Source organism: Ambystoma mexicanum, chromosome 5q, assembly GCF_040938575.1.
Source record: "Ambystoma mexicanum isolate Mex_15411 chromosome 5q, UKY_AmexF1_1, whole genome shotgun sequence".
Classification (NCBI taxonomy): Eukaryota; Metazoa; Chordata; class Amphibia; order Caudata; family Ambystomatidae; genus Ambystoma; species Ambystoma mexicanum.
The window spans coordinates 270544738-270555333 of NC_090933.1; positions in this window are offsets into that span (position 1 = coordinate 270544738).

Sequence of the window (10596 nt, forward strand, 5' to 3'; positions counted from 1 at the left end):
AATCCCCCCCTCCAGGCCCCGTGCGTGAGCCTTCCACAGCCTCCTCCTCAACTGAACCCCCCACCAACCTGGATGACTCTGTGCCATCTTCCTCCATAGGTCCCTGTGGGAGCTGAGCTGCCCCTACTGCTGCCGAGGAGTCCACCTCCAACGTCCGCCTGTTGGACCGTCCCTCGGCAGCTGCGGCCATGGGCGCGGCACCAGACTCCTCACTCCCAAAAGAGATGACTACGTGGGAGGAGAGCTGGGTCTTGCATCTCCGGCTGGCGGAGGGATCCCTGCCGCTGTGCCCCACAGCACTATCTCTGCCCTCTTCATCAGTGGACGCTGCAGACAGGGAGAGACAGAACACAGGCATCAGGGCAATGTACAATGGTCGGATACACACGTGACAGTTGCACATGAGTGGCAGTGTCAAGCTTCACAGATGTTATCACACTCCCCAACACTCATATCATTTGAACCCACACACATGCACAACTTGACAGGAATCATGCAGCTGGAAGCAGAATCCATACACACAGACCAGTATGAACATCTGAAGGTTGGCATGACATCACAAGCAACATGGGGAGTGCTGAACACATGCACACACGCCAACAGATAGACATGCATCTGTACATCTCCACCACCTGTCACAGTGCAATCATTGGCAACTATGTCACATCTGCCAATCAGGTTCCTACATGTCTGTGTCACATGCATCCATGGCGTATCACTATCTCACACATGTGAAACACACACACGTACATGTATGCCGTGCACGTACATGAAGGTGGAATCAGCATCCATGTGTCACACCCCAACCATGGCATAGTACATACACAGAAATACTATATACACCATTGATGTGCATCACACATGATAGGACTCACATGCAGCACGGTCATGTCCCTGCACATGCACATACACATCCATACATGGCCCTTTTCAGACATATGTCCTTGAACTGCTGGCACAATCTTCGTTGTTTTCAGACGAAGGAGAAGGGTCCCTCATAGCAAATCTAAGCAATTGGGATGAATTGTTGCAGCTTAAGAAAAGACTAATCCGGACAGAGCTTCATGGTTCAATCATGATTGAATACTTACGGTCAGGCACCCTACCACAAGGCCTTGTGGTTCGCAATGAACCCCGCTTGTTTTTGGACAATAGAGACTTCATTTTGCAATGGAGTTATATTGCAAATAAATGCGGGAGGGACTGGACTATACTTATAATAGATACAGCTCGTGCCATGACAATCAAGATCTCAGGTGATCTTGAAAAAATGGAAGAGGAAATTAAGAAGCTAGTTCCTCTCGATACCTACAAAAAGCGCCTAGAAGAGATTCTGAAAGAGATTATTGACTTTAAAGAATTCTGTACACAAGATCGCATTACGCGTATGAAGAAAGATCTTCTTCAATTTTCGCATGAAAATACGTTCCGCTACACTAAAGAAGGTTATGATCCTTCTGCTGGTCGACATCCTAACGGACAAAAGCAGGGTGGTCAGAAACGTGTTAATTTTAGCAACACTTCTTTCAGTTCAGGTAGCTCTGACAACAGTAATTTTTTCCAACAGAGAGGCTATAAAGGTTCTCGGAACCGAGGGAGGAACCAAAGGAGAGCAGGACGCAACACACGTAATTCCCGCAACAGCAATAGGAATAATTTTTATTCCCCTCATCAGGGCAATCCTGTAGGTGCCCCCCCACAACAATTGCAACAGCCAGGTTTTTTAGACCCGCATCAGGATACAGACATCTGGGACGAGGCTCCCCGAGTGCTGCGCAGCAACAGACCCTATTAGTAAATCTATCGACTTATAGCCCATCAGCGGAAGAGGTTTCTGTCATTAATAAAGGGTTGGGTTTTGTCCCAACAGTTCATTATGATAAGTTCCGTACACGCGTGGAAGTTGAGCAATTGCTACGCAAAATTCACTTGCAACAATATTTCTCTCAGAACAGTTATGATGATCAGAACAATGAAAGCGGTTTTCGTAATAAATCTTCTTTTAACCCCCCGGCAGCCAGCTTTACACCCGAAGCGATTGTGTTTGCTAAGAGAGTGTGGCATGATATCGAACGTTTCGAAAATCTACTACCGCATCATACTTTTCAGAATATGAGTAATTCAGAACGATTGGCGGTTAAACACTTGGCCAGTCACTCAGATATCATTTTGCGAAAAGCGGACAAAGGAGGAGCGGTAGTCATGCTAAACAGGAGTGATTACATTAATGAATGTTTACGTCAGCTCAACGATAAAAGCTTCTACCAACCTATCACTGAAGACCCTACTAAGCGGTTAGCCACACTCATTACCAGCAAAGTTGAGAAGGCACTTGAACGAGGTTGGATATGCCAACAGGAGTGTGATTACTTACAAGTTAAAGACCCTACTATACCGAAATTCTACATTCTTCCAAAAATTCATAAGGCTATGGTGAACCCTCCGGGACGCCCGATCGTCTCAGGCACTGGTGCGATTTTAGAACCACTCTCGCGTTTTGCCGACAGATATCTTAAACCGTATGTCGCAGCCATGTATTCCTTTGTACAAGATACCACAGAAGTGATTAATATGGTTGAAGACATGCAATTCGACCCTCATCAGCAACTAATGGTTAGTCTTGATATAGTGTCTCTCTACACTTGTATCCCTCAGCAGGATACATTACAAGTATTGGAAGAAACCCTCCTAACCAAAAGAACAACGGGCAAAGTACCCAATAGCTTCATTCTGTGGTGCGCCGAAATGGCCTTAACCGAAAATTACTTCGGGTTTAACGGCCAGCTATACCATCAAGTTCACGGCACTGCCATGGGGTCATCAGTTGCCCCCTCAGCAGCTAACCTATATGTAGAAAGCTTTGAAAGAGGTGTTATTTATAACCCCTCTAACCCCTTTTTTAATAACCTGGGGTTGTGGCGACGCTATATTGATGATATATTAATCATCTGGAATGGCTCTCTGGCCATGTTTGAAGAATTTGTAGTATGGATTAATATACAAAACCGATATCTGAAGTTCACCTCTACCGATAGTAACAAGGAACTTAATTTTCTAGATGTTACTATCTGGGTAGACAGTGGGTCTAATATTTTGAAAGTTAAACCTTTTCATAAACCTACCGACCGCAACTCACTATTAGAATTTAAGAGCTGCCACCCTCGACATACGAGGGAAAATCTTCCTTTCGGCCAATTCCTGCGCCTTAAAAGGAATAGTTCTACACGTGATATTTTCCGTCAAGAAGCTCAAGCCTTAGGGTCCAAATTGAGAGCACGTAGTTATCCTGAAAAGATTATTAAGCGTGCTTACAAGAGGTCCTCGAACAATGACCGAGGCGCACTTCTAGAATATCGGGACAGGTCCACAGAAAGTAAAAACCTAGTGTTTGTCAGTACTTTCAGCCCTTCAGCTAATCAAATTGTGAAGATTATTACGAAAAATTGGCACATCCTTCGTCAAGGCGAGTGCCCGTTGGATCCACCTATGTGTGCATTCAAAAGAGGACCCAACCTTAAAGAACTCCTCACGAAGAATGACATCTCCAAAGGCCAACACCGACAAAAGAGTGTTACTGAAATGTGGGGTCTACCCAAAACGGTGGGCCATGCCCCGTGCGGCCAGTGTACCAACTGTATACTTACCAGCAGAACATTGCAGGTCGACATCGGCCTTAAAAAACTTTGGTTACAGAAAACCTTTACTAACTGCAATTCTAGCAATGTGGTTTATGCAATCTGGTGCCCTTGTGGTAAAATGTACATAGGAATGACCAAACGCAAAGTGAAAGTAAGAATCTCCGAACATAGGAGTTGCATCAAGAATAAAGTGATGACAGCACCTATGGTAGGCCATTTCGTTGTTATGAACCATAAAGCAGATGAACTTAGATGGACCGTGTTATTGCATATTGCTGCTGGCTCGGACGGTGACTCAGTTACGAAACGACTATTGACTAAAGAAACCTGGCTAATTTTTCTGTGCAATACAACAGAGATCGGTTTAAACGAAGCCATTGATTGGAATAACATTTAAAATCCCAGGTCCGTATTTTCTAGTTTTCGCTAGCTTTGCCGTGCAGTACTGAATTGACATATAGTGCAAGTTTTCCTCCGCATTTTCCAGACCAGAGCCTACTTCTCTCCAGGACGTTATTTGTGTTTGGGCTCGGCTCCTCGGCGTTCACTAACAGACGTTGCCCCTTTAATGATACAGCCAGCAATACCTCACACAGGTGGTCTTGTTTCACATTCTCCAACGCGGAGCCTTTATAATACGTCACATCCGCGAATACGGCTGACGACGGCCAGAATACGTAACCCGGAAGTAGACACTCGCGAGCTTGACAAACTGACAAGAAGTAAGGGGTGATCGAGTTGAATTACCTTAGAGATCACAGAGGCCAAACAACATCTTGTTGCCACTTTATTTAGTAGTCAATAAGACATTCCTCTAACAGCAACTTTTCTGCTACAATGGCCCTACTCATGGCGCTTCTCCTTCTTTTTATTTAGGAGTTTGCCATTATATTCAACAGTAAACACAAGTAACGCATGCAACACAGATCCGGCCTTTGAACAGCCTTGCTACGCCGAGTGGTTGTTCCATCTTGTCCTTGTCGCCATCGGGGTCAAGTTTACAATGGGCTAGTATTAGTCCCCACACACCGGAGTTGGCGAGAGTGAACGGATAGGTGCCTAGAATACAAGGTAAATGTTGCTACATGCGAAGATGTTGATTACGAGGGCCTTCAAGCTTTGGTCGAACAGATGTTATACGTTTAACCGTCTCAGAATGTTTTCACGTAGACTTCAGAATAGGTGAACTAGGTAATAAATAACCAACTTTAGATTGTGATGAGTTCTAGTTATTTATCTTTTTATCCATTTTTCGGAGTACGCTCCGCCTGTAAGAGACCCTTTATTCATTTTATGATTTTTCTGTTTTTTGAATATTTAGGTTAAAATTACAAAAGTTTTTTGTTGCGAATCCCGTGATGAGGTTTTTTTTCCTCAACTGTTGCTGTATTGTCTGTTCTAGATTCACCTGTATCTACTAAGAAGATACCTTTATCCACCCGTCTCTTCATAGCTTATCTGATAACGTGGACGGTAAGCTCACAGTGGCATAATCTATAATTCCTGCTGTTTTTTGAGCTTTGAATAGTATTGACAGCTTTTACTTATAGCTGTTTTTTTCATATTGTTCCCCCTAGGTAAATGAAAATCACCGTGAAGGAAACCTAACTGAATTGTCTTAAGTTTTGAGTTTCAAGACCTATTACGTTTGTTGTTGTTTTGTTGCTCTACCCCTGATGAATTTCTCGCAATTATATAAAATCGTTGTTTGAGAATGAAACATGTAGGGTTTTTGATTATGTTGTATTACTGCCAACATCTTAATACATTAAAGTTATATTTAACTGTTTAGAACCGCCAATCATACTTAAGGCGGATTCACTGAACCATGTATTTGTTATAGAGAGGTGGTACTCTGTAAAATAGGGACTCCCGCAGAGTTTAGTATCAAAACACAATTTTTTCATGAAATTGGGTCTTTTTTACTCTGGTCTTACAACTTTTTAATGAAGTCAGTTGTTTGTATCAGAGTTTATCTCCATTTTTTTAAAAAAATGTTTCCCAAGTGTTTTGGGTTCACTGTGCACTTTATTAAGAGTGAGAATGTCTTTGAGATTCTTAATGTGATTTTAGGCTTCTAGTGAAAGTCATCGTTTTTTAACAAATATATTTTTTGTAAGAAAATTGAACAGTTTAATATGTCAATTTAATAAAATATTATACCGATTTAGACCACTCAGTGGTGTTTATGGTTTACTGTTTGTAATTTTCGATCTCTGGTGAATTTCAATGCCTAAGAGGGGGTCCTATATGGAAGCTGCGAGATTCTTTATGTTTTGAAACGATCGTAGGCTGTGTCAAGGGGGACGAACCTCGCAGCACTGTCTAGTAGCCCTTTCGTCTTCCTTTTGGTTAATGTGGTGGTATCACTATCTCACACATGTGAAACACACACACGTACATGTATGCCGTGCACGTACATGAAGGTGGAATCAGCATCCATGTGTCACACCCCAACCATGGCATAGTACATACACAGAAATACTATATACACCATTGATGTGCATCACACATGATAGGACTCACATGCAGCACGGTCATGTCCCTGCACATACACATCCATACATGGCCCTTTTCAGACATATGTCCAAGGTGCACACTCCTGGCACACCTCAACATGCACTGCATCCAATAAGTACGCATGGACACTTACCGCTCGACTCCGGATGGGTCTCCCTCTTGAGGACCTGGCGGCGAAGCGCTGGGTCAATGCATTCCATGACCCTCATGTCATCGGTGGTAAGGTGGACCCGGACCTGAAGGCCTCCCAGGGCTTAGGGATGTGTTTTAGGTCGTGGGTTGCCACCCCCTCCGCGTTGATGGCAACCACGATGTCCAGCCAGATCCTCTCCCGTCCATCCTTGTCGGCACGTCTTCTTCTGTAGAGGGCATCATAATGCACCAGGATTTGCTCCACCAGGGTGCCAACCTCTCCTGCTGTGAAGCTGGCAACCCTCTGCCTCTCTGGCTGGGGGTTGCCAGTGGTGTCTGATGGTGTTTCCCCTGACATGGCTACCCCCAAGGCAGGTGTTGGTCGGCAACTGGGTCCTGGTCCTGGGCTGTGGAGTGATGGAACTTCAGTCGGGAGTCTTCTGTTCCAGCAGGGATGGTCAAAGCAACTGGACCCCTGCAGATGGCTGAAGTGCAGGCACCAAATAGCAGGGCACGTGGCCAGCAGGCAGACAGGCAGCAGCAGATGGCTGGTGGGAGTTGGCTTGGGTCTCTGGGGGGCAGGAAAATGGCCTTCTGGGCAGGAGTGTGGTCTTCCGTGTGTTGTTGCGTGGCCAGCTTCATACGGAGTGATTTGACATGTGAAAAAACAGCACGTCAGCGTGTAATTCGAGGAAAGGCTCATAGTGTGTAAGCGTGTATGTGACGTAACGCATGCGGCGTTTCCCTCGGCACGGGTTCATAGTGATTCAGCAAGTGAAAAAACTGCACGTCCGCGTGTTATTGTGTGTAATTCGAGGAAAGGGCCTAAGCGCGTATGTGATGTGACGCGCACGGGCGTTTCCCTCGGCACGGGTTAAAGGTGAGTGGGGCCAGCAGTTCACTGTACGTGCTTTTCGTGGAGACCGACGTGTGTGTTGCTACTTCTGGTTGTTTCACGCGCCATCACTACTTCACAGCGAATCAAGGATGTTTTTTCTTCTTTTGGCGGGGGTATTGGCTAAGCGTGTTTTTCATTACCACGCTAGTCAGACGGTGAGTCATGCACGCTATTTTTCCCACTGCGGTACCCCTGTGTATCGCTTACCCATTTTCAAGGTCATAGTAGCCTGCGTGTCCCACATGTATGTGTTTTTTGTGTCCCTGGGTGCCACTGCTTACTGCGGGAGGTTAATTCCACACACGCGGGCTACCGGGGGTTGTGTGCATGGTTTTACTGCAGTTTTTGGGTGCCTGAGCGTTGCGTGACCTGTCACTTCATCACCGGGGTCACTTACAGCCTTGCAGGCACACAGGGGTGCTGTTAACATGTAGTACCCCACCCCCTTCACCCCAGTTGCCCAGGACAATTGTCATGTACACCTCCCATTGGCACTACTACTACATCTGTGCCGGCACTACTACATCTGTGCCATGGTTGGGAAGCCATGAAAGGTGAGGGGTGCGTCAGCTGGGCGTACCCCATGTGGTGGGCGTGGTCAGGGATGTGGCCAGGGTGACCAGGGAGTAGGGGGACTCTAGGGTGTCCAGGGTGGCTGCAGAGGGGGAAGAGGCAGGGGTGCGCCACTTCGACAGGATTTCCTGCCACGTGTTGGTGCAGTCATGCCACCACCCCCTGTGGTTTCGGGAGATGCAGCTCTTGCATCTGGCACTGGCGCCCATGTGTCCTGGAAGTCCGTTTCATCGACTGCCACGGGCCCAAGGGTAGTGGTAGCTACAGGTGCAGCTGTGGACACCACAACCCAGGCTCAGGATTGGCCAGTGCATGCTGCGTTGGCACCTGAAGGTCCCAGGATGATTTCCAGGAGGTCAGGAGGCACACAGTAAGTGCACGCAGGGCTGCCCTGACCGAGGCACATGTCCCTGGGGCTGTATTGTCATCTGCTGCCCCGAGCAGATGGGTGTTGGCAAGTGCATGGGCAGATGCAGCCGACACCACCCCGGCTGTGAGTCTACCATCCAGGACAGTCCAGGTCAATGACCTTGGCACAGCAGATGTTGCTGCGCAGGGTCCAGTCAAGGGCACCCAGCAGCCACTGACGCAAGTCGGGGCTTCCGTCCTTGTTCCACCTGCTACTCCCTTGGTTCAATCCACCAGTGCCACTGCCCCTACTGATCAGGACGGCATTTGCCAGTCAGGGTCTGGACCACTGTCCATGAGGAGGAAGGGTGCACCTTTACAAGAGGCTGGGACCCCACACATGGCTCCGGCCTCCGGCACGTTGAGGAAGAAGCCTTTCTGCAAGCAGGAACTGGACTTCCTTGTGGACTACGTGTCGGGACACGACTGTGATATGCTACTGTGCCCAAATTTTCACACTACGACTTCCCAGCATTTGTCCCACTGGAATCATGTTGCAGAGGGTGGCAGTGCATTCGGACATGAGGTGCGCAGAGATAAGGAGTGCAAAAAGCATTGGGATGACCTCCGACGCTGTGCTAAACTGAAGCGTGCCTCCAATTATGCAATGACTCAGGTGACTGACAGTGGGTCACCACCTGAGGAGGAAGATCTCATTTCGCACGAGTTGATCGCTGCAGAGTTCATACCGGCAAAATTGTACGAAGGAGTGGGAGAGATGCTGGACTTTGATGCCCCATCCAGTGAGTGTTGTCGCGTGTTTGTCCAGACCATGGCCCTCATTACGACCCAGGCAGTAAGTATACGACATTACCGGCATGGCGTAACTAACATTTACGTGCTGGGTCAAAGCCGTAAAAAGCGGGACATTACGACCCATCGTGCACAAGCATTACGCCATGCCAGTAATGTAAACTGCGCCATGGCGTTAATGCCCCCAAAACGGCACCTACCGGCATCGTATGCTGTGCAAGGTGCACTACCGCCACCCCGACCACCGTTCATAGCGGTGACCGTAGTTAGCGGTCACCGCAATTAGCAGTGACCGTAAATAAGCGGAACCGGAAGTAGCGTCACTGCGGCGGAACGTGAAAGAGCACGGCGGCCATCTTTAAAAACACAATCCATTGGCATCCTCCGCAACCACTGGACATCCGAGCCTGAGGCCCGGCAAATACCATCAGCAACCTTCTTCCTGCAAGAAAATGCCTAAAGTGGTTAAAAAAGCCTGTGACCGCCAGCGGCAAGACCCCTTCACCAGAGAGGAGCTTACCATGCTTGCGGAGACCTTCCAGGAGAACGCGCAGTGGTATTCGCCAACCAAATGACCAGACCGGCGATAGCCAAGAAGAAGGCCATATGGGCACTGGCAGCTCAGCGGGTTAGTGCCGTGGGAACAGTACCCCGCAATGTGAGACAGTGCCGCAAGCGGTGGGACGATCTCCGGCTCAGAGTCAGGAGCATCCTATCGGCAAACAGGAACCTGGGCACGGCAACCGGGGGAGGATCGGAGTCCCCTATTAAATTGCAGCCATGGGAGGAAATCTGTGCCTCCACAATCGGAATGGAGAGGATAGAAGGAGTAGGAGGAATGGAGAGAGGAGATCCGACATCAGGCGATGCAGGTAGGTGGCTCAAATCAAGCCATGCAAAATTCACCAAAGTCCATTCATGTGAAGTACAATGTTGCCCCATAGTGTAAATGCAACACATCAGCAGGAGACTGCCCACAGACACATCCGATCTCAACCCTGTACACATGCAGTATGCACACCCTAACTGCAGGCACCCACATACCTCTATGCGACTTCCACACAAAAGGGAGACAACCTGTATGCCCCTGCCTCAAATGTGCCGCATGTACTAACTGATAAGATGTCAGTCGTCACAATGCCCGCCCAATGTCCACAGACCCATCAATAACACTTTCCCTCTTTTGCTCCACCACAGGCTCAAATTCCGAACTTGAGGATGAGGACACCACTGCCTCCACACCCACCAAGAGGGCCAGGACAACTGTGCCAACACCACAACCCTCCACCTCTGCCATCCCGAGGAAAACCCCACAGCAGCCAAAATCCGTGCCAGGAAAACAGGACAGGGCACTGACAGCCACCCCAGCAGGCAGCACAGAAGCAGCAGCAGCAGCGGACATTACCCAAATTGTGCCCACAGAAGGGACAGGCTCTGCTGCAAGCAGCACTATTGGGGAAACTGCTGCCATTGCAGCCTCCTCCGATAGCGAAGCAGGGATCATTGAGGAGATTGATGTTGGAAGCCCCACTGCCCACCCTCATTCCCCCTACCTGTCCCTAAGCAGCCCGTATGCGGATGCCACACAGGGGCAGTTAGAGGATGAGGATTGGCCAGGCTCTCCATCCCCGCTGCAGGAGGTGAGCAGCCCAATGGGAATACCACTGCCATTAG